The sequence below is a fragment of the Aegilops tauschii genome, chromosome 6, assembly GCF_002575655.3.
Source record: "Aegilops tauschii subsp. strangulata cultivar AL8/78 chromosome 6, Aet v6.0, whole genome shotgun sequence".
In the NCBI taxonomy this organism is placed as follows: Eukaryota; Viridiplantae; Streptophyta; class Magnoliopsida; order Poales; family Poaceae; genus Aegilops; species Aegilops tauschii.
The window spans coordinates 454,208,622-454,232,630 of record NC_053040.3 but is presented as its reverse complement, the minus strand read 5'-3'; the positions used below and the strand labels follow the sequence as shown (position 1 = coordinate 454,232,630).

General features: G+C 46.6%; 1 long non-coding RNA gene across 1 annotated transcript; it reads left to right on the top strand.

Annotated features, from left to right (window-relative positions):
* Positions 1-1,963: 1,963 nt before the first annotated feature.
* LOC120966613 (uncharacterized) lies at positions 1,964-7,293 on the top strand. Its single transcript, XR_005760714.2, has 2 exons — positions 1,964-2,446; positions 6,987-7,293. It is a non-coding gene; the product is annotated as an uncharacterized lncRNA (long non-coding RNA).
* Positions 7,294-24,009: the final 16,716 nt, after the last annotated feature.

Sequence of the window (24,009 nt, the reverse complement as noted above, 5' to 3'; positions counted from 1 at the left end):
TTTATGGCGCATGGTTTTCTTTAAGCCGGAAGGTTCTACGGCGCGTGGTTTCTGTAAACCGGAACTGTAAACCGCCGAGATTCAATGATTGCAGTTTTTTACTAAGTGTGGTAAACAGGTTTCACACATTGCAGTAAAAATTTTGGATCAAAATGGTCGGTCCAAAGGAAATTTTCTAGACCTAAAATACAGACGCAGGGGAGTTCTTGAGCTCGAATGAGGTCTTTATGCAGTGAAAAGAAATCTACTTGTGTTTGAAATGGGTGCTAAAACATCTACCGCAGTGGTTCCATACGGGCTAAGATCAAAAAGGAGCAGTAAAAAAGAAGACTACCGGAGCTTGTGGGCGACGGCGACGAACACGAAGAACGCGGACGAACCCTACGGCAGATCTATTCTACAGACCAAGCAGGACTTACAGGGGCTGGAGAGTCGCGGAGGTCGTCGCGTTTCTCTGGTCAAATCAGGGTGATGCAGCGGCCTGAGCTGGTGACGACGAGAAGACCCGCGGCGGCGACGGCGGCGGAGCTCGAGCAGCACGGGACAGTGAGAGGAAGGAGACGACAGAGGAAGGAGAGTGAGAAAGGCCCGCCGGGCCGGCCTATTTATAAGGGCAAGCTCATAAGTGGGCGCGAGAATCAAGGAGACCATGGCGTGGTTATCTCCCCACGAAACGCCTCGATTTTCGGGATGACATTAAATGCAAAGATCCGTTGCGGATCTGGCGGAGTAAAAACGGGCTTAATGGAAGATGACGTCACGGCGGATTATCCGGAGTCCAGAGGATGACGTCACGCCGGGTTATGGTCTTCGCGCAATTGCAAGCCGGCGATTTTCTGCCAAGGAATTGAAGATTGACATGAGCCGGCTCAAATCAATCTGGGGCCTAATGTTGAGGATATAGACCTTAGAGTCACCCGCCAGGAGGGGCCGGGTTACTCATATGGTCATCGCCCGAAGCCCGGAGCCAAGCTTGAAGACGATGGGCCAGAGATGGGCTTAAGACCCGGATATGATTTAAGGCCCGTAGTTACAATCATTATTATGGTAGAACTTGTAGTGTAAGGCAAGAATAGTTGAGAGTCCGAGCCGGACACTCTTATGAGCCGGCCGGGACTCTGAGAGCTGCTGGGCGTCAGCCTCCCTATATAAAGGGACGACCCGGTAGCGGTTTAGGGGGAAGAACAATCTCATCGAGAGCCGGGCATAGCGATCTAAGCTCCCTGGTCATCGAAACCCTAATCAATACCACCTCAAACTGGACGTAGGCTTTTACCTTCACCGTAAGGGGCCGAACCAGTATAAACCCTCGTGTTCCTTGTCCCACTTAACCCCTTCAAGCTTCCTAGTTGCGATGGCTCCACGACTAAGTCCTAACTCGAGGACATCTGCCGTGACAATTCCACGACAGGTAGGGTGTTGGAGTAGGCGGAGGAGGGTATGGCATCGACGGGTAGGGTGTTGGAGTGGACGACATGCACCGCGAGATCACCCGCGTAGGCCCGATATTAGCACAACTCCTCCGTGTCGTGGCTGCAGCAGAGCTGGAGGCGGCAAAATATATCTCCAAAGCCACGGAGCACGCCGAGGAAATCATCCGCGAGGCCGAACCATCGCCGACGAGGCTATCTTGGCGGCGGGCATTAAGATGTCTGCGGCCACGTTGTATTCGAAAGACATGAGCTGACAGGCACTCGCCGAAGTAGACGCCGCAAATGAAGCGCGCTACACCAACGAGGAGGGGGCAGGGTGGCGACGAGGAGAACGGGGGCGGCGACGACGACGACAGCAGCGATGAGGAGGATGGCGGCGACGATGAGGATTAATTTCAAGTAGTTCTGTTAGGTTTCTAGTATTATGCTTGTTATTTATGCAAGTACTTTTGCTAATGCGGTAATGACATTAGTCTTTCTTATTACTTGTAAAAAATTTCAGTTGATGGTCGTCCGTTTTATTTCAACACCCCATCTCCTCCCACTCTCTCCATCCTGACAGCTGGGCCATCCAGTATCGACGTAGGAGGCAGCACCAAGCGTAATGCTGGGTGGCGCGCCCGCGTGATCGAGCGTACCCGAGCGGCCGCTCGTCCACCGTCCATCTCATCCTCGATCACGCCGCGTGGATGGATAGGTCTGACCACGGCGGAGGCAGACAAAGCTCCAAAACGGACACCAACCATTCGTTCTTGTCTGTTCCCCTTTCCTCACCACTCCAGGTCCAGGGGGCATCGTCGGCGAGCGCCCGACGACGGCGAGGAAGGCGAGGGGAGCCCGTCCCGGTGACAGCGACCACCATGCAGGGGGAGGCGAGCACCACCAGTTTTGATCGAGCGGCTCGCGAGCGCGATGAAAGAAGTGGAGGGTGAAGGAAGGAGAACCCGCCGGCGACGCGAAGGGGAAGCGGACAACGGGGCGCGGCGAACCGCTACATCTCCGTGGAAAAGAAGGTAACTCGCGTGACGCAGCTCTCTATTTTTCCGTCTCGCGAACGGGCGCAGGGGGATTTCGCCCACGCGGCGGCATCATTTTTGTCGACGAAGAGGGAAGGGGGATGGGATGCTAGGGTTGCCGGAGACAGGGGAAGGAAATCCACAGCCAGGATCCCCGGAATCGATACGCGCAAGCACTTGCAGCAAAATCTCTCACCCCCGCGCGTGCAATTTCTCACATTGAGGACCTCACGAGCCCGCGATTACTGTGTTCAAGAAATCCAACTAGACTTTTTTAGCGCATCAGCACGCACACGATTTTCCTCACGGTTTTGGGGCAAGATGCTTAGCTGACAACAGCACCAACGTTTTTTAGGCAAGTTATGAGCATTTTGACGCATCATGTAGGCAATTCATTGTACAGACGGTGGGCACTTATGCAGAACCTTTTTTTTCAGCAATAGACAAGGTGCTTTTGTAGATGAAAGTGTAGGTACAATGTAGTCTATTTTCTTAGGAAACGTAGGGAAAATTGCAGGAGGTACAATGCAGGCACACTTCGTTGTATATAGGCTATTTTTTTCAGGAAATGTAGGAGAGGGACGTAAGCTAGGGGGGAGGGAGGCAAAAATACCTACATATTTTCTGGGGTCAGGCAATACTAGCAATACAAAAGGATATCTCCCAGGCAATAAAGTAGTGTGTCAGTAGGCAAACCCTGTTTCTAATGTTAGCTGAACATCATTTAGGGGAGAGGGAACTAGCAAATAGAACATCATCAATATAAGTAGGCAATACTGCTATCCGGAGGGAATTATTCAGTTTTTACTTCCCGTACATACTGGATAAAAATGCCGCCATCTACTGTATTTTTGTGTGTAGGAAAAATACACTGCATAAAATGCCCGCCATCTATTGGATATAAAGTACGCAGTACTGCAAATGTTGCGGAACATCTATTAAGTGGATATAGGCTCAATTTTTAGAGATAAAAAATGGTTTCCTGTATTTTTAGTGCCAGTGTGAACTTCTTTGCCTACCTTCAGTTTTTAATTTGCCTATGAACCCAACCAGTGTATGCAACCTTGTATGAAACATCATGTTTTATTCGCCTACTTTCAGGTTTTAATTTGCCTATATAATTGACCCCGTTTATGAAACATCATGTTTTATTCGCCTACTTTCAGAGTTTAATCTGCGTACAAACATGCAACCTTGTGTTATTTGAGTATAATACTAGTGTCAACGTTTTTGCCTACCTCCAGTTTTTAATTTGCCTACAAACAGAGTCATGTGCATGCAACCCTTTGTGTTATTCGAGCATAATGCCAGTGTCAACGTTTTTGCCTACCTCTAGTTTTTAATCTGCCTACCAACAGAGTCATGTGTATGCAACTCTTGTGTTATTCGAGCATAATACCAGTGTCAACGTTTTTGCCTACCTCCAGTTTTTAATCTGCCTAACAACAGAGTCATGTGTATGCAACCCTTGTGTTATTCGAGCATAATACTAGTGTCAAACCTTTTTGCCTAGCTCCAGTTTTCAATTTGCCTATGAACTGTACCCTGTGCATGCAACCTTGTATTTTTTTAGCCCAATGCTAGTGTCATTTTTTTGTCTACTTCCATGATTTAATTTGTAGTCACACTGAAATCATGTGTATGCATCCTTTGTGTTCTTCTTACATTCGTCTACTTCAGGTTATCAATTTTTTTGGATAACCTGGGCGTAGCTATCTACTGGCTGCCTACTTTTTTTCTGAAAATAAGCAGGGGTTAGAGAGGGAGTAGGCAAAAACATGGAGTTGCCCCACCCTGATCGAAAATAAACAGAGGTAAACCAGCCGGGAGGTGAACTAAATTGCCTTCTTATTCTCCCCACCAAGTATCTCTCTACTAAACACCTCACTAAAGTCGCCGACACACCACTAAATTAATGGCGTAGAGTCGCCTACCATCCCACCACCCCACCACATAGCCACTGCACCGCGGAAAGTGGGGGCGGTAGTTTTTCTTTCGCACGAAAAACATACTCGCCTCCCCCAGTGTCGTAGGTTGCCTCACCCGTCGAAACCAAGTCGCCTAAACCATTGTACCCTTCCAAATCGCCTAAGACGGGAAACACAATCGCCTACGCCCTGGTGACCAAGGTCGCCTCACCTGTCGAACCAAGGCGCCCGAACAAACGCACCCTTTCAAATCGCCTAACACGAAAAATATACTCGCCTCCCCGGGTGACCTAGGTCGCCCCACCAGTCCGACCAAGTCGCCCAAACCAACGTACCCTTCCAAATCGCGTAAGAAAAAAAACACAGTTGCCTACCCCCGGTGACCTAGGTCGCCTCACCTGTCGGACCAAGTCGCCTAAACCACTGTATCTTTCCAAATCGCCTAAGACGGAAAGAACACTCACCTACGCCCCGGTGACCTAGGTCGCCCTGTCAGTCCGACCAAGTCGCTCAAACCAACGCAACCTTTAAAATTGCCTAACACGAACAACATACTCGCCTCCCCCGGTGACATAGGTCGCCTTACTCGTCGAACCAAGACGCCTAAACCACTTTACCCTTCCAAATCGCCTGAGATAGAAAACACACTCGCCTACCCCCGGTGACCTAGGTCGCCCCACCCGTTCGCCCAAGTCGTCTGAACCACCGTGCCCTTCCAATTCGCCTAAGACGGAAAACACACTCGCCTACCTCTAGTGACCTAGGTCGCCCCACCTGTTCGACCAAGTCGTATAAAACCACCATACCCTTCCAAATCGCCTAAGACGGAAAACACACTCGCCTACGCCCCGGTGATCTAGGTCGCCCACCTGTCCGACCAAGTCGCCCAAACAAACGCACCCTTCCAAATCGTCTAACACGAAAAACATACTCGCCTCCCCCGGTGACATAGGTCGCTTCACCCGTCCGACCAAGTCGCCTAAACCACCGTACCCTACCAAATCGCCTGAGACGGAAAACACACTTGCCTACCTCAGGTGACCTAGGTCACCCCACCTGTCCGACCAAGTCGCCTAAACCACCGTACCCTACCAAATCGCCTGAGACGGAAAACACACTCGCCTACCTCAGGTGACCTAGGTCACCCCACCCGTCCGACCAAGTCGCCTAAACCATCGTACGCTTCCAAATCGCCTAAGACGGAAAACATACCCACCTACCCCTAGTGACATAGGTCGCCTCACCCGTCGTACCTAGTCGCCTAAACGACCGTACACCTTCCATATCGCCTAAGACGGAAAACATACTCACCTACCCCCGGTGACCTAGGTCGCCCCACCCGTCTAACCAAGTTGCCTAAACCACCGTACACCTTCCAAATCGCCTAAGACGGAAAACATACTCGCCTACCCCCAGTGACCTAGGTCGCCCCACCCGTCGAACCAAGTCGCCTAAACCACCGTACACCTTCCAAATCGCCTAAGACAGAAAACATACTTGCCTACCCCCGGTGACCTAGGTCGCCCCACCCGTCGAACCAAGTCGCCTAAACCACCGTACCCTTCGAAACTGCCTAACAAGAAAAACATACTCGCCTCCCCCGGTGGTATAGGTCGCATCACCCACCGAACCAAGTTGCCTAAACCACCGTACCCTTCCAAATCGCCTAAGATGAAAAACATACTCGCCTACCCCGGTGGCATAGGTCGCCTCAACCGTCGAACCAAGTCACCCAACCAACGCACCCTTCCAAATCGCCTAAGACAAAAAACATACTCGCCTACCCCCCGGTGACCTTGCGCACCATTGCTAGGCAGAGTTAAAGCCGGGCTGAACAAGGCAGGGGCGTGCGCAACATTTTCAGTTGCCGTCGCATCAGACGCATCAGCAACAGCAGTCACCGCAGCAGGAAACTCCACACCGATGACATTTTGGATAGGTGCAGAAAGCAAACTGGGTGATTCGCCCACCCCTTGATAGGAATAGGCATTTTTCCAGGAGGGACTTGTGTACAGTATAGTGGGCCTCCATCACAATCATCAAAGTCATCAGGTAGTTTATTGAGATCAAGCTCAGGCATCTGTACATTTTTAGAAGATAGAATAGAGATTCTTGTGAAAGAGATATAACGAAAATGAGAACATACAAACTTCTCTTTTTTTCTTTCTTTTTTACTACTAGTCAGTTTGGCAGATCTTGTTTACTACTACTCCCTCCGTTCCTAAATACTTGTCTTTCTAGGCATTTCAACAAGTGACTACATACGGAGTAAAATGAGTGGATCTACACTCTAAAATATGTCTACATACATCCGTATGTGATAGTCATTTGAAATGCCTAGAAAGACAAGTATTTAGGAACGGAGGGAGTAGTTGGCAGGAAAATGCCAGTTCATGAATTTGCAGGATGCGTCCATTATTTTTTATTTCTACTACTAGCTCACACTTTTTTTTCCTAGCCATTTGTTTTTGTAAGCAACTAGTGTCTTGTCAATTCATCTACTTTTTTATTAGGGATGCAGGCAAGGTTTCGCTCGCCTTTTTTAGCAATACAGAATAACTACAGAGTTTATAGCAATCAGTTTTTTTCAACTCCTATTTTTAATGCAGAGGCCTGGTGCAAGACAATAGGCAAGATAATATCAAGTTTCAAGAGCACAGCATCGTCTATCTAGAATCCAAATTCAACATGGGGAAGGGGAGGATAACTACAGGTGGAGAGCAGATTTGTTGGCAAGATCCAATTTCTGGTGTAACCTAGTAGTATCATGCTTTTGCCCAAGAAAAAAAAAGAAAAATAAATGGAGAATCCTGTGTTGTTTCTGAAGGGAGAAAAATTGCCTAGTTTCTGGTGGTATTCTTGCCGGAGTTGTCCCAGATTTTTGCCTGATACGCAACAAAGAGTTGTTGACAAATATCGTTGCGTCCTTCAGGATTTGGTCTGCTCCCCCCTCCCTTTTTTTCATGCAAGGGAGCTCCCCCGGCTAGGCCATTGGGGGGGGGGGGGGGGGGGGGTGGGGTGGGGGGGGGGGGGGGGGGGGTGGGGGGGGGGGTGCTTTGTTAGCACAGGTGGGGGGCCGTATGCCCATTTCTTCTTCTACTTCCTTCGTCCGCTGAAAAATATACATATAATTTTTTTAGGACAAATCATGAAGTGGAGTAAAAATATTGCATGAGAAAAGTGCAAGCCACCATCTCTTCTTTTTAATTATCATACCCCAATGGCCTAAATGCACGATTTTTTTTAAAAAGACCATGTGTAGAATGCTATTGGTCTTGATTACCGTGTGATGAGAGAGAAGTAATTTTTTCTACTTTAATGTGAATTGGGAAGATAGATTTACACTTTTTTGTAAACAAATTTGAAAGCCAAAAGTACATTTTTCATCGGTGGGAGTATATAAAAAAGTCTTGCCTACCTCTCTCGAACCTTGTCGCCTCCGACCGCCCTGCTCATGGCCCCCACCAATCATGTTTCTCCATGCCGCAGATCACCCCGAATTCCAATCCTTCTCTTCCCTTACATCAGTGCTGCCATTCTCAGTAAGTTTCAAATCGCTATGTACGCCGGCCGAATACTTCATCCTCCATCCCTCTCCTTTCTTGTATTTTTATCTCCTCCGGGCTCTGTTTCCTCCACCACGCTCGCTCGCAGTTGCCCGGTTACTCCTGCTGCCGGTGCCGCTCGCTCCCCGTTGCCGGAACGTGGAAGTCGCAACCCTTGATTGCGTGCTCGGTGGCCGTCGCTGGGACTGCATGGAGGTCGCACACCTGCCAGCACGCCCGCTTGCTGTCGCCGTACGCCCGTACCTCTTCTCTCTCTCTCTGAACCCAACCACCCCGACACCCCCTCTCCTGCGGCGGCCCGTCTCTCCCACGACCACCCCGGTGTCCTCCCTCATCCCTTCGTCTTTCTCCTCTCATGCTGCCTCTCGGCGACTCGGCCCATGATGAACGCATCCAGGGAGGGTTTCCACTGCGGCCACCTTGTCGGCCGGACACTGCCATCCACTGTCAAAGTCTAACCAGCTGCAACCGCCGGCCGTGACCACGCCGCCTCGCTGCCTCCCCTGGTCGGCTGCAGCAGCATCCTGTCACAACGCCGCCTCCCCCGACCAGCTGCAGCCGACCAAGACCCCACGGCCGTCCAGTTCCAGTTGTGTCCCAGCCGTCGGCCTTTCCCGAGCAGCCGACTCCACCTGCAGTGGTTTCCTCCTCCCCGTAATTTTTTCTCTGTTCGCTGCTCACTGCTGGGTTGATGTATGCTGCTTGCTGACGTTGTTGTGCTGTTGCTGCTGATTTCTTCTTGAAGAAGTGAGTTGTTTCCGTAATAAAGATGTCTCCAGACGAAGTCATTTTTTTTTTGCGGGGATCCAGACGAAGTCATTTGTTGTTATGTCTTTTGGAAGAACCAACCGATCGAATAACAATAGCCAACAGCAGGGAAAAGGATGGTTCAAGGATGTGGCCAACCAATTGGGAATAGCGATTTTCTTTCCAACTTCCAAATTCCTAGGAAATAGGACGACTGCAAACTGTTAGTTCTAGAAATACACTAGCACATATGCCCGTGCGTTGCAATGAGAAAAATAATAATATTTTATGCAAGCATAATGTCTCGTAGCACCGGATTCATTGTGAAGAACATGCTGCAATGCAGCATCCTTTTACAAAATGAACATAAAAATAGGAAGCAATTTATCCGTTCTTTTAATTGTTCCACTGATTTACCCACAATCCTTTTTTTAATTTGCCACATCCATTTAGATATCCTATTTAAGCCCACAATCCTTCTTTTAGTTAGCTCACTCGCTTAATTAGCTCGCCCTTAACATGAGGGCTGCTCTCCTTTGTTTTAACCATCAGTTGGTTGATTCCTGAGGCCGCTTGTATATTTACTAGTGGGAACCATGGTAAAAGAGCGAGGTGGGATTAGTAAAAGAGCGAGTGTCGTTGAATTGACAACTCAACTGCTAATACTTGCAAATATTTTTTCGCCCTACTTGTGTCGAATCAATAAATTTGGGTTGAATACTCTGCCCTCGAAAACTATTGTGATCCCTTATACTTGTGGGTTGTCAGACGACCCATGTTGGAAGGGGCAAAGGTGATCGCAGTCAGAGCAGTACCCGTGATGGTTCTCTTTTGTGTTGTTAGAGGAGGGCAAAGCCCCCATCCGGTCAACAATGATGGCCACCTCGGGGCGTGGCGGTCATGTTAGCAAAGGAGGGCAAAGACCCCATCCGGTCAACAATGATGGCCACCTTTGTGCCCTCAACACTATCCTAGTAGAAAAATCCATCTTTAAATATAGAGGCAATTTGAGAGTCCTCGGTAAAACCAGGGCCGTCGTCACGCACATGGGTCTCTGGCTGCGGAGCTGGAGAGTGCACCATCTCCACCCATCACTTCCAGTGATCAGAAAGATAAAAACCCTGCTCAGATAAACCAAAGCCTTAGGTAAACAAACTTGCCGCCTCTATAGGCTTGTAATAGGAGAAGCCATGAAGAATCGGCTCCTTGATAAGATCCTCTCTTTCCCCCCTTGGAAATGGCCTCCAGCGCAGTTGCCAAGGCTTGATGATTCACGAAACCCTTCTTAATAGCCCGGGTCACGTCATCGGACCCGTTGTACCTCCATAATGGATGAATTCACTGCTGAAGTTGGACTCCTCGGCTAGCTAATAGCCAGGGCCGTCTCCAGAAATTTGGGGTCCCGGGCCAAAACTCAAATTAGGGCCCTAAATTTCTACCACCGGGGTCAAACTAATTAATCTTACAACACATACGCGACAATTTTACAAAGCTTCCCACAAAGAAAAATCAAGAACTACCAAGGGCAAACTTAACTATGTCATAACCCTAGCCTTGTTCGTCCCTTTCCCACCCAATTTAATCAAAACAAATAAATTCTTTACTTGGGAGGGGAGGATCGGATGTGATTGCGCTCTTAGTCGACTGGCCGTGTAGATGAACTAGCGCCGAGGTCTGGTGGCCGATCGACGGAAGCGGAACTGAACGGAACCGAGGGGCGTTGTTGAGGCCTCGGCCCTCGGGTAGGAAAAACGGTCGATTGACCATGACCTAATGGGCTGGCTTTGCTAGGCTGAACTAATTAATACGGTGATTTGGGCTGCTGAGCTATAGTTTTTCCTAATTAAACCAACACATAACAGACTAATACGTGGTGATTTGGGGGCCCTATGCGGTCGCCCACTTTGGCCCCCTCCATCGCCGGCCCTGCTAATAGCCACCGACATCACATTGATGATTGTAAGCTTATTGTGACTAAGGCATCCTACTTGAGCAGCCAGCCTAGTCACCTCGGCGTCTTCGTCTTAGGAGTACGTCCTCAGATGCCGGTTGTACCGCTTCTTCAGTGGCGCAAGAGAAACGGGAGGAAGTCCCTACCGGGAAGGATATTTGAGTAGCACATTGGCGATAAGAAACCACTCGGCCGACCATGTCTCAGCATCCTCCTTGGGGTACCTGGGAGATATCCAGCCCTGGTGATCCTACACATCTTGGCTCCTCCAACTTCAAAAATAGTGTCATCCTGAGTGCGAGGAATCAAGCATAAATATTTGCGCCATAATCCAAAGTGCGCCTTGTAGCCGAGGAAGTCCCTGCAAAGGGCAACAAAGCCCAATATGTGGAGAATAGAATTGGGCGTGAAATGATAGAGTTGGATCCCATTAAACACTAAACGACCCCTAAGGAAGGGGTGAATCAGAAAGCCAAGACCTTGGAATGAAAAAAACCTGCTCTAATCCCTGTGGGGTAGGGAATTGTTGTCATTAAGCGAAGGAAATATGCCCTAGAGGCAATAATAAAGTTGTTATTTTGTATTTCCTTATTCATGATAAAGGTTTATTATTCATGCAAGAATTGTATTGATCGGAAACTTAAATACATGTGTGAATACATAAACAAATATCGTGTCCCTAGTAAGCCTCTACTAGACTAGCTCGTTGATCAAAGATGGTTAAGGTTTCCTAACCATGGACACGTGTTGTCATTTCATAACGGGATCACATCATTAGAAGAATGATGTGATGGACAAGACCCATCCGTTAGCTTAGCATATTGATCGTTCAAGTTTATTGCTATTGCTTTCTTCATGTCAAATACATATCCTTCGACTATGAGATTATGCAACTCCCGGATACTGGAGGAATACCTTGTGTGCTATCAAACATCACAACGTAACTGAGTGATCATAAAGATGCTCTACAGGTATCTCCAAAGGTGTTTGTTGAGTTGGCATAGATCGAGATTAGGATTTGTTACTACGAGTATCGGAGAGGTATCTCTGGGCCCTCTCGGTAATACACATCATAAGAAGCCTTGCAAGCAAAGTGACTAATGAGTTAGTTACATTATGATGTATTACGGCACGAGTAAAGAGACTTGACGGTAACGAGATTGAACTAGGTATGAAGATATTGATGATCGAATCTCGGGCAAGTAACATACCGATGGACAAAGGGAATTACGTATGTTGTCATAACGGTTCGACCGATAAAGATCTTCATAGATATGGAGGAGCCAATATGGCATCCAGGTTCCGCTATTGGTTATTGACCGGAGAAGTGTCTCGGTCATGTCTACATAGTTCTAGAACCCATAGGGTCCACACGCTTAACGTTTGTTGACGATATAGTGTTATATGAGTTATATGATTTGGTGACCGAATGTTGTTCGGAGTCCCGAATGAGATCATGAACATGACGAGGAGTCTCGAAATGGTCGAGATGTAAAGATTGATATATAGGACGATGATATTCGGACACCGGAAGTGTTTCAGAGTGTACCGGGTGATTATCGGAGTACCGGAGGGGGTACCGGACACCCCCGGGAGGTTAGTGGGCCTATTGGGCCATAATAGGGGAGCACACCAGCCCACAAGGGGCTGGCGCACCCCCCATGGCAGCCGCCCTAGTGGGGAAAGGAAAGGGGGGATTCGGCTTCCCCCTTCCTTCCTCTCCCCCCTTTCCTTCCCCCCTCCGACAAATATGGCAGGAGGGGCGCGGCCAAGGGCAGGAGCCCAAGTAGGATTCAGACCTACTTGGGGTGCCCCTTGGCCTCTCCCCTCTCCCTCCCACCTATATATATGAGGGGGGTGCCTAGTACATCACAACATTGTCTTAGCCGTGTGCGGCGCCCCCCACCAGAGTTTACAACCCCGGTCATATTTTCGTAGTGCTAAGGCGAAGCCCTGCGGAGATAACTTCACCGTCACCGTCACCACGCCATCGTGCTGTCGGAACTCATCCACTACCTCGCCGTCTTGCTGGATCAAGAAGGCGTAGATGTCACCGAGCTGAATGTGTGCTGAACGCGGAGGTGTCGTACGTTCGGTACTCGATCGGTTGGATCGCAAAGAAAGTTCAGCTACATCAACCGCGTTGTGAAACGCTTCCGCTTACGGTCTACGAGGCTACGTAGACACACTCTCCCCATCTCGTTGCTATGCATCTCCATGGATAGATCTTGCGTGTGCATAGATTTTTTTTGTTTTCCATGCAATGTTTCCCAACAGTGGCATCTGAGCCAGGTCTTTGCGTAGATGATATGCACGAGTAGAACACAAAGAGATGTAGACGGTGATAGTCATACTGCTTACCACCAACATCTTATTTTCGGCAGTTTGTGGGATGAAGCGGCCCGGACCAACCTTACATGTCCACGCACATGAGACCGGTTCCACCGACAGACATGCAACTAGTTTTGCATAAAGGTGGCTGGCGGGTGTTTATTTCTCCTACTTTAGTTGAATCGAATTTGACTGCGGCCGGTCCTTGAAGAAGGTTAAAACAACAAACTTGATGAATCACCGTTGTGGTTTTTGCGTAGGTAAGAACGGTTCTTGCTAGAAGCCCGTAGCAGCCACGTAAAACTTGCAACAACAAAGTAGAGGACGTCTAACTTGTTTTTGCAGGGCATGTTGGTGATGTGATATGGTCAAGACATGATGATACGTTATTGTATGAGATGATCATGTTCTGTAATTTATCGGCAACCGGTAGGAGCCTTATGGTTGTCTCTTTATTGTATGAAATGCATACGCCATGTAATTGCTTTACTTTATCACTATGCGTTAGCGATAGTTGTAGAAGCAATAGTTGACAATACGACCCCGACGCAACGATGGAGATCAAGGTGTCGAGTCGGTGACGATGGAGATCATGACGATGCTTTGGAGATGGAGATCAAAAGCATAAGATGATGATGGCCACATCATGTCACATATTTTGATTGCATGTGATGTTTATCTTTTATGCCTCTTATTTTGCTTAGTAACGACGGTAGCATTATAAGATGATCCCTTCACTAAATTTCAAGATAAAAGTGTTCTCCCTGAGTATGCACTGTTGCCAAAGTTCGTCGTTTCGAAGCACCACGTGATGATCGGGAGTGATAGACTCTAAGTTCACATACAACGGGTGTATGACAGTTTTGCACATGTAGAATACTTGGGTTAAACTTGACGAGCCTAGCATGTACAGACATGGTCTCGGAACACTAGAGACCGAAAGGTCGAACATGAGTCATATAGTAGATATGATCAACATAGAGATGTTCACCATTGATGACTACCCCATCTCACGTGATTATCGGACATGGGTTAGTTGATTTGGATCACGTATCACTTAGATGACTTGACAGATGTCTATTTAAGTTGGAGTTCAGTAGTAATTTGATTAATTGAACTTAATTTATCGTGAACTTAGTCTTATAGTTTTGCATATCTATGTTGTAGATCAATGGCCCGAGCCACCGTTCCCCTGAATTTTAATGCGTTCCTAGAGAAAGCTAAGTTGAAAGATGATGGTAGCAACTACACGGACTGGGTCCATAACTTGAGGATTATCCTCATTGCCGCACAGAAGAATTATGTCCTTGATGCACCGCTAAGTGAAAGGTCTGCTGTAGGAGCTGAAGCTGATGTTATGAACGTCTGGCAAGCTCGATCTGATGACTACTCAATAGTTCAGTGTGCCATGCTTTATGGCTTAGAACCGGGACTTCAAACACGTTTTGAATGTCATGGAGCATATGAGATGTTCCAAGAGTTGAAGTTAATATTTCAACCAAATGCCCGGGTTGAGGAATATGAAGTCTCCAACAAGTTCTATAGCTGCAAGATGGAGGAGAACAGTTCTATCAGTGAAAACATACTCAAAATGTCTGGGTATTATAATCACTTGACTCAACTGGGTGTTGATCTTCCAGTTGATTGTGTTATTGATAGAGTTCTTCAATCATTGCCACCAAGCTACAAAGGTTTCATGATGAACTATAATATGCAAGGGATGAATAAAATAATTCCCGAGCTCTTCGCAATGCTCAAAGCTGCGGAGGTATAAATCAAGAAGGAGCATCAAGTGTTGATGGTTAACAAGACCACTAGTTTCAAGAAAAAGGGTAAGGGAAAGAAAGGGAACTTCAAGAAGAATGGCAAGCAAGTTGCCACTCTCGGGAAGAAATCCGAAGCTGGACCCAAGCCTGAAACTGAGTGCTTCTACTGCAAAGGGACTGGTCACTGGAAGCGGAACTGCCCCAAATACTTGGCGAATAAGAAGGATGGCAAAGTGAAAAATGTATATTTGACATACATGTTATTGATGTGTACCTTAATAATGCTCGTAACAGTGCCTAGGTATTTGATACTGGTTCAGTTGCTCATATTTGTAACTTGAAACAGGAGCTGCGGAATAAACGAAGATTGGCTAAGGACGAGGTTACGATGCGCGTCGGAAATGGTTCCAAGGTCGATGTGATCGGCGTCGACACACTACCTCTACATCGACCTTCGGGATTAGTTTTAGACCTGAATAATTGTTATTTGGTGCCCGCGTTGAGCATGAACATTATATCTAGATCTTGTTTATTGCGAGACGGTTATTCATTCAAATAAGAGAATAATGGTTGTTCTATTTATATGAGTAATATCTTTTATGGTCATGCACCCTTGAAGAGTGGTCTATTCTTGTTGAATCTCGATAGTAGTGATACACATATTCATAATATTGATGCCAAAAGATGCAAAGTTGATAATGATAGTGCAACATATTTGTGGCACTGTCGTTTAGGTCATATTGGTGTAAAGCGCATGAAGAAACTCCATGCAGATGGACTTTTGGAATCACTTGATTATGAATTATTTGATACTTGCGAACCATGCCTCATGGGCAAGATGACTAAAACTCTGTTCTCCGGAACAATGGAGCGAGCTAATGACTTATTGGAAATAATACATACCGATGTATGCGGTCCGATGAGTATTGAAGCACGCGGCGGGTATCGTTATTTTCTGACCTTCACATATGATTTGAGTAGATATGGGTATGTCTACTTAATGAAACAAAAGTCTGAAATATTTGAAAAGTTTAAAGAATTTCAGAGTGACGTGGAGAATCATCATAACAAGAAAATAAAGTTTCTACGATCTGATCGCGAAGGCGAATATTTGAGTTACGAGTTTGGCCTTCATTTAAAACAATGGGGAATAGTTTCACAACCACGCCACCTGGAACACCATAGCGTAATGGTGTGTCCGAACGTCGTAACCGTACTTTATTAGATATGGTGCGTTCTATGATGTCTCTTACCGATTTACCACTACCATTTTGGGGTTATGTATTAGAGGCAGCCGCATTCACGTTAAATAGGGCACCGTCTAAATCCATTGAGACGACACCGTATGAACTATGGTTTGGCAAGAAACCTAAGCTGTCGTTTCTTAAAGTTTGGGGTTGCGACACTTTTGTCAAAAGGCTTCAGCCTGATAAGCTCGAACCCAAATCGGAGAAGTGCGTCTTCATAGGATACCCTAAGGAAACAATTGGCTACACCTTCTACCACAGATCCGAAGGCAAGATCTTTGTTGCCAAGAATGGAACCTTTCTAGAGAAGAAGTTTCTCTCGAAAGAAGTGAGTGGGAGGAAAGTAGAACTTGATGAGGTAATTGTACCTTCTCTCGAATTGGAAAGTAGCACATCATAGAAAACCGTTCTAGTGATGCCTACACCAACTAGAGAGGAAGCAAATGATAATGATCATGAAACTTCAGATCAAGTTGCTACTGAACCTCGCAGGTCAACTAGAGCATGATCCGCACCAGATTGGTACGGTAATCCTGTTCTGGAAGTCATGTTACTAGACCAAGGCGAACCTATGAACTATGAAGAAGCTATGATGAGCCCATATTCTGATAAATGGCTTGAGGCCATGAAATCTAAGATAGGATCCATGTATGAGAACACAGTGTGAATTGTGGTGGACTTGCGCGATGATCGGCAAGCCATTGAGAATAAATGGATCTTCAAGAAGAAGATTGACGCTGATGGTAATGTTACTATCTACAAAGCTCGACTTGTCGCGAAAGGTTTTCGACAAGTCAAGGAGTTGACTACAATGAGACTTTCTCACCCGTAGCGATGCTTAAGTCTGCCCGAATCATGTTAGCAATTGCCGCATTTTATAATTATGAAATCTGGCAAATGGACATCAAAACTGCATTCCTTAATGGATTTCTTAAAGAAGAGTTGTATATGATGCAACCGAAAGGTTTTGTCGATCCTAAAGGTGCTAACAAAGTGTGCAAGCTCCAGCGATCCATCTATGGACTGGTGCAAGCATCTCGGCGTTGGAATATATGCTTTGATGAGGTGATCGAAGCATATGGTTTATACAGACTTACGGTGAAGCCTGTATTTACAAGAAAGTGAGTGGGAGCTCTGTAGCATTTCTAATATTATATGTGGATGACACATTATTGATTGGAAATGATATAGAATTTCTAGAGAGCATAAAAGGATACTTGAATAAGAAGTTTTCAATGAAAGACCTCGGTGAAGTTGCTTATATATTGGGCATCAAGATCTATAGAGATAGATCGAGACGCTTAATAGGACTTTCACAAAGCACATACCTTGATAAAGTTTTGAAGAAGTTCAAAATGGATCAGTCAAAGAAAGGGTTCTTGCCTGTGCTACAAGGTGTGAAATTGAGTCAGACTCAAAGCCCGGCCACTACAAAAGATAGAGAGAGAATGAAAGTCATTCCCTATGCCTCAACCATAGGTTCTATCATGTATGCTATGCTGTGTACCAGACCTGATGTGTGACTTGCCATAAGTTTGGCGGGGAGGTACCAAAGTAATCCAGGAGTGGATCACTTGACAGCGGTCAAGAACATCCTGAAGTACCTGAAAAGGACCAAGGATATGTTTCTCGTTTTTGGAGGTGACGAAGAGCTCGTCGTAAACGGTTACGTCGATGCTAGCTTCAACACTGACCCGGATGACTCTAAGTCACAAACCGGATACGTTTTTATATTGAATGGTAGAGTTTTCAGTTGGTGCAGTTCCAAGCAGAGCGTTGTGGCGGGATCTATGTGTGAAGCGGAGTACATAGCTGCTTCGGAAGCAGCACATGAAGGAGTTCATATCCGATCTTGGTGTAATACCTAGTGCATTGGGTCCAATGAAAATCTTTTGTGGCAACACTAGAGCAATTGCCTTGGCGAAGGAATCCAGGTTTCCCAAGAGAACCAAAAACATCAAGAGACGCTTCAACTCCATTCGCGAAAAGGTCAAGGATGGAGACATAGAAGTTTGGAAAATACATACAGATCTGAATGTAGCAAACCCATTGACTAAGCCTCTTATGCGAGCAATACATGATCAGCACCAAGACTCCATGGGTGTTAGATTCATTACAATGTAATATAGATTATTGACTCTAGTGCAAGTGGGAGACTGAAGGAAATATGCCCTAGAAGCAATAATAAAGTTGTTATTTTATATTTCCTTATTCATGATAAAGCACTAGTACGCATCGGTCCTAAACAAACGGTTTTTAACCCCTTTCCGCGACGACATTTGGAACCGTCGCCAAGTAAGTGGGGGCGATAGGGGGGTCCTTCCCACACGACCCAAAAACCGTCGGGGATATGCCCTCCTGGCTAAAATGCTCGGCAAAATGAGGTCGTGTGCGACCGGCGAGCACTCAAATACATAAATACGTATAGTAGAGCTAAAAAATACAATTATACGACGAAATTGTCTGCGGTCACAAATACATCCCACACAGTCAGTCCCCGCTAAACGTTTCAGTTCGTATGTACATCCCACACAGTCGCTCCAAGGAAAACGTTTCCGTTCACAGATACATCACACACAATTTTTCTCGTTAAATCGTTTGTGATAGCGTTGCCATTGCACACGATATTATTAATTTTATCGTTTGCGTTATTGAATGCATCACACACGGTGCGTAGAAGAAACTGTGTGGCAAAGGCTGTCCATCACACACACTTTTTACATGGTAAACGTTTGTGCAAGGTGGCCTAACGCAAACAGTTTTCAAGAGAAAGTCGTGTGTGCAGTGGAGATTGATCGCACACGTAGTGGATCCTACAAACGTTTCTGATCTCCACGTATATCGCAGATGTTTCGCTTTCGCAAACCGTGTGCAATGTAATCCCTAATTAATCCAATTAATCCCTAATTTAAAAATCACATGTTTTGAATTTGAAAGTAGGCAATCACTTATTTCATATCCAACCATGTTTATTACAAATATAGGTTCAACCACGAATCCATAATTCGATGCACAAGTACATATACTAAAGAACTACAGAAGCACCAAGTAAAGAATGATGAACCACAGTTGTACTAAAAACTGTAAAGAGAGAGGCGAAAGACATTCTAGTTGCTGGAGAAGGTGAAGCGGAATGCCCATATTGTGCCCTCCTCCATGCGTAATGCGCACACGACTCTAGGCCAACCCCTTGTGATGGCTGCCCGTCCATCCTTCACTGTCTTCATTAGGACTTCTCGATGCTCATTGTAGTCTGGATGAAATACTTTAACCTTCATTGCGTGTCCACCAATCATGTACTTTGCAAGGTAATCTTGAGTGAACTGCTTCAGGAACCACTGGAACGAAAAAGATTCAGACATTGTTGTCTAACAACTCATTATGGGCAGTAAAAAGAGAAGGCTACAGAGTTTGTAGTTACCATCCTACAGCTCACTGTTGTGTTGGATAGAGCATAAACAAATAATTTGCTTGCCACCATTCGTATCTTTTTGCTAATAATCCTTATCAGTTTCCTCACTTGATGCTTGTTCATCAATATCTCATTGCCCCATACGCAAAAAGGGTTGATGCGTGGATCCTTGCTAAGGGCATATGTACTTACAAGCAACAATTCAATATTAGAAGCTAACTAGTGTCCGGGCCTGGATCTATATGCACTACACATTATGGAACGACGGGGGGAGTACAAGCCGAGGGATGAAGCTAACCTCGGCTGAAAATGGTGGCCACTCCCGTTGTTGTCCTGCATAAGTAGTGGAAAGGCATGATAAGTACAACAATCTTAACATCAAACAAATATAGCAAAGGTAAACAACATCATCTCCAAATGATAGCTTGAATGTGTTGGTTTCAGCATGTTGTTAAAGCAGATATAAAATGGAAGGCAATGTTACCGACAGCAGGCTTAACAACCATCAAATATTGCAATTCAAACTGGTATTGTTGAAAATGAATAGAACATAGGTAATGCTTAAACATCACACTGGATAAATGTGTAAAACTGAAATAAAGGGCATGTGTTAACTACACCAGGAATAACTGGAACCAAATATAGCCGTTCAAACTGGTATTGATGTAGTCGAGCGGCACAGTTCTGACTTGCACATAATGAACAACACATTGTGAATGACTGAAATAAACAAGGCATAAATGACCAGTATAACAACCAAATATAGCCATTGAAAACTGGACAGAGTCTCACTGCAACCAACCTAAGAAGTAAATATAGATGAACATGGCATATGCTTGAAAACTGGACAAATGCTCACTGCAACCAACCTAACAAGCAGATAAAGATAAACAAGACATCTGCTTGATAACTGGACAAATGCTGAAAAAAGCAACCTAACAACCAAATACAGATAAACAAGGCATCTGCTTGATAACTGGACAAATGCTAAAAAAAAGCAACCTAACAACCAAATACAGATAAACAAGGCATCTGCTTGATAACTGGACAAATACTCACTACACCCAAACTAAGAACCAAATACAGATAAATAAGGCATCTGCTCGATAACTGAAAAAAATGCTCACTCCAACCAACCTAACAACCAAATACAGATAAACAAGGCATCTACTCACTATAAACAACCAAATATAGCCATCCGTGAAACTAAAGTGGACAATTCATACTTAAACATCACATAGACCTATTGAATAATACATTGTTGCATAACTGAAATAATTAAACACGACACAGTTAAAGCACTGCACGGCAAATGCTACTACAACAAAGGGTACGGGTTAGCAAGCTAGAAAAGGTAAGATTTGCTGATAGAATGTTGCCTCACATTTCATGGACGGGATCCTTCCAGTTGGAAGAGCACAGACCCATGGTGCGCTCTCTGATGTCACAGATGGGCTGTTTCACCTTGGAAGAACCTTTGTGGGTGCCCTCCTCGTGGTCGTGGTCGATGAGATCTGACTGGGCAATTGAGGATCCCAAGCCGCCGCCGTAGAACGTGTCCTTCAGAAGTGACAAGATGGGCTCGATGGCGTATGAAGCTCGCAAATCCTTGACCGCTTGGTGGAGGAGATCAGCGGCAGGGCCGTCAAAGAGATCGACGGCGGTTGAACCCGAGGGGTGGGATGGACCACTTAACCTGTGACATGGCCCGCGTGAAGCCGTCGGTGTGGACGAGCTTGATGTCGTAGCCAGCTTTCCCGAGATACAGTAATACACTAGCCCGCTGACATGAAGCCTTCGTCATGGCAACGTAGTCAACGTATTCACCGGCTTCCGCGGTGACGTGTTACTCCGGGATCGACAGGTCGGGGCGAACGGCGGCCACCTCGCCAACGTCCGCCGGAGAGGCCATGATAAACCTCTTCTTGGCCGAACGCTCGTCGGGCTCCCTGGGATACGTGGTCGAGCTTAGGCTATGATATTCTGGAGCAGGGGATGTGGATCTAGCGGGGAGGGACACCGCAGGCCTCATCTAAAAACTCAGGGTAGGTGGGCGACGGTATGGGAATCGCTGGGTAACCTGAACTTTAGGAGGAAGGGCAGACCGGCAGGGTTGGCGGCGGCGCCGGCAGTGGCGCCAGCAGCGGCCGCGAGCTAGGGTTCGAGGGGGGAGGGGCGGGTGGGGGACTGTGGAGGGGGGGTGGTGTTTGAGGATACCCCGCAGCTACTGAAAATTTTAGTAATGGTGGGTGGAGATGGTGGTGGACGAGGGAGGGCGCGACGGTTCAAATGCCTCGGCTACTGCAATTTTACTATAAGGTCGGTGCTGGAGGAGTGTGGGCGACGGTTGAAGTACGGCGGCTACTAAAATTTGGGTAAAGGAATTGATGCGGGGCGGGAGTGCCCAAGATCGCGCACGGTCCAATAGCAATATGCGTGTATGATAATAAGGAAAAGTGGCGCGGATCCGCCGATCTTTGCAATGCTCAAGGCGGGTAGTTTGTTTTTTATATTTCTAGCTTGCTGGTCCATCGCACATGGTTCGTCCTAATTTCCAAATAAACTTACCCACCTTGAGCTTGCACAGGTGGTGGTTTTACATCGCACTTGCATCGCACACGGTTAAGCCAGTACCTCCAGCCTTTGCTCGCGCTTGTGCGGTCGTGGTGATTTCAGCGCACTTGCATTGCACACGGTTGAGCCAGTACCTCCACCCTTTGCTCGCGCTTGCGCGGTCGTGGTGATTTCAGCGCACTTGCATCGCACACGGTTGAGCCAGTACCTCCACCTTAATTTGCTCGCGCTTGCATGGTCGTGGTGATTTCAGCGCACTTGCATCGCACACGGTTGAGCCAGTACCTCCACCTTAATTTGCTCGCGCTTGCGCGGTCGTGGTGATTCACATCGCACTTGTATCGCGCACGGTTGAGCCAGTACCTCCACCTTAATTTCTCGCGCTTGCGCGGTCGTGGTGATTCACATCGCACTTGTATCGCACACGGTTAAGATATTATACCCCATGTCCGTTGAGGGTCGTCAGAGTCTTTGCAGCAAAAAATAACGTTAGAGAGGGTCAAAAGACAGCCACACCAGCATGTGGCCCAAATATATATGAGTGAAAGGGTGGTCTATGATGTTCAAAATTCCAATGCACAACTTTGACCCCGCGGGCCCACGGTTGGGCGCGTCGTTGAAGATCGATGAGAGGGGCCAGAAGTCAAGAACCACCTGGAAGTGGCCAAATATATGTACGAATATTGGGGATGTTTAAAACTTTAAATACACAATGCATAACTTTGGTGGCACTTGCCTCGCAAACCCGAAAGCACCATAACAACCACCTAGCTAGGATATATATAATGACATAATGTCGTACCTAGCTATGATGCTTGACCCACCACCTCCCACTTCGTGTCAGCGGGGCGGATGCACGTAATGATCGATACTTTGGTCATACATGCATGTCGCCATGACCTACCATAAGACGGACCAATGAATCTTTCGTTTGGTCAAATGACAGTTGTTGTTGTTGTCGATAAACCGCTTGGGCCAATAGATTGAACCATCATAAAAATCGCACGAGAGGGACCACAAAACCAGCACCTCTTGCATGCGGCCCAAAATGATGTACGTTGGGAAGGGGTGATGTGTGTTTTCAATATAGAATAATGTACAATTTAGATGTGGTGCCTACCTCTCGATACAGACAACAACCATGAAGGCAAGGTAGTTAAGGACGAGATACGTACGCAGTGTTTGATGTAGGCCGAACCCAGCAATCCGAGCATCTGGGAGGGAATCCTGACAACGCATGAGCTCGAGCTTTGGTTGACCGACATTTGACGGTGATCGGCCCTAACACGAACTAGGAGGAATCCATTCATGGCCAACACATACCCCTCATTATCGGTCAAAGGGATGATATATATACACTCGGGGAGCCCACAGATATCCGTGCGTCACAAAAAACCGCACAAGGGAGATGTGGTCGATCAGGAGACCCCATATACACTGCATGCGGCCCTAAAATATGTATGGGTACGATGGTGTATGATGTGTTTAAATCCCAAATGCACAACTTCGATGGGCCACGCCAACTACATTACAAACCGAACACCGTACCCGACTCCAAGCCTGGTTCAATACCTATATATGATGTCAGTTTCCCAACTTCGAGGCGGCGGCGGGGGGGGGGCGGGGGGGGGGGGGGGGTCGTCCCACGCATGCGCTCAAACTTTATTTTATCTAGCATGGGACATATATATATATACATATATATATATACATATATATATACATATATATATATACATATCGTTGGATAAAGCCAATCCGACGGTACCGAGATGGCAAATCCGAGCACTACTGGCCGTTGGATATCATCTACATTCCACCAGATTCTGCCACATGTACAATCTAGAAGACTCCAGCATAATGCACAAACCTCAAAATACAAGGACTTCTCCTTTGTTCTCTAGAATCTTCCATATCTTAATCGCCCAAACCTTTTTTTCGAAATGAATTGTCACTTTTTGCTTTTACCTTTACAATGCACAATTCCATGAATCTTAAAATAATTTTTTATAAAACTAATTGATTTTGGATGAGATGA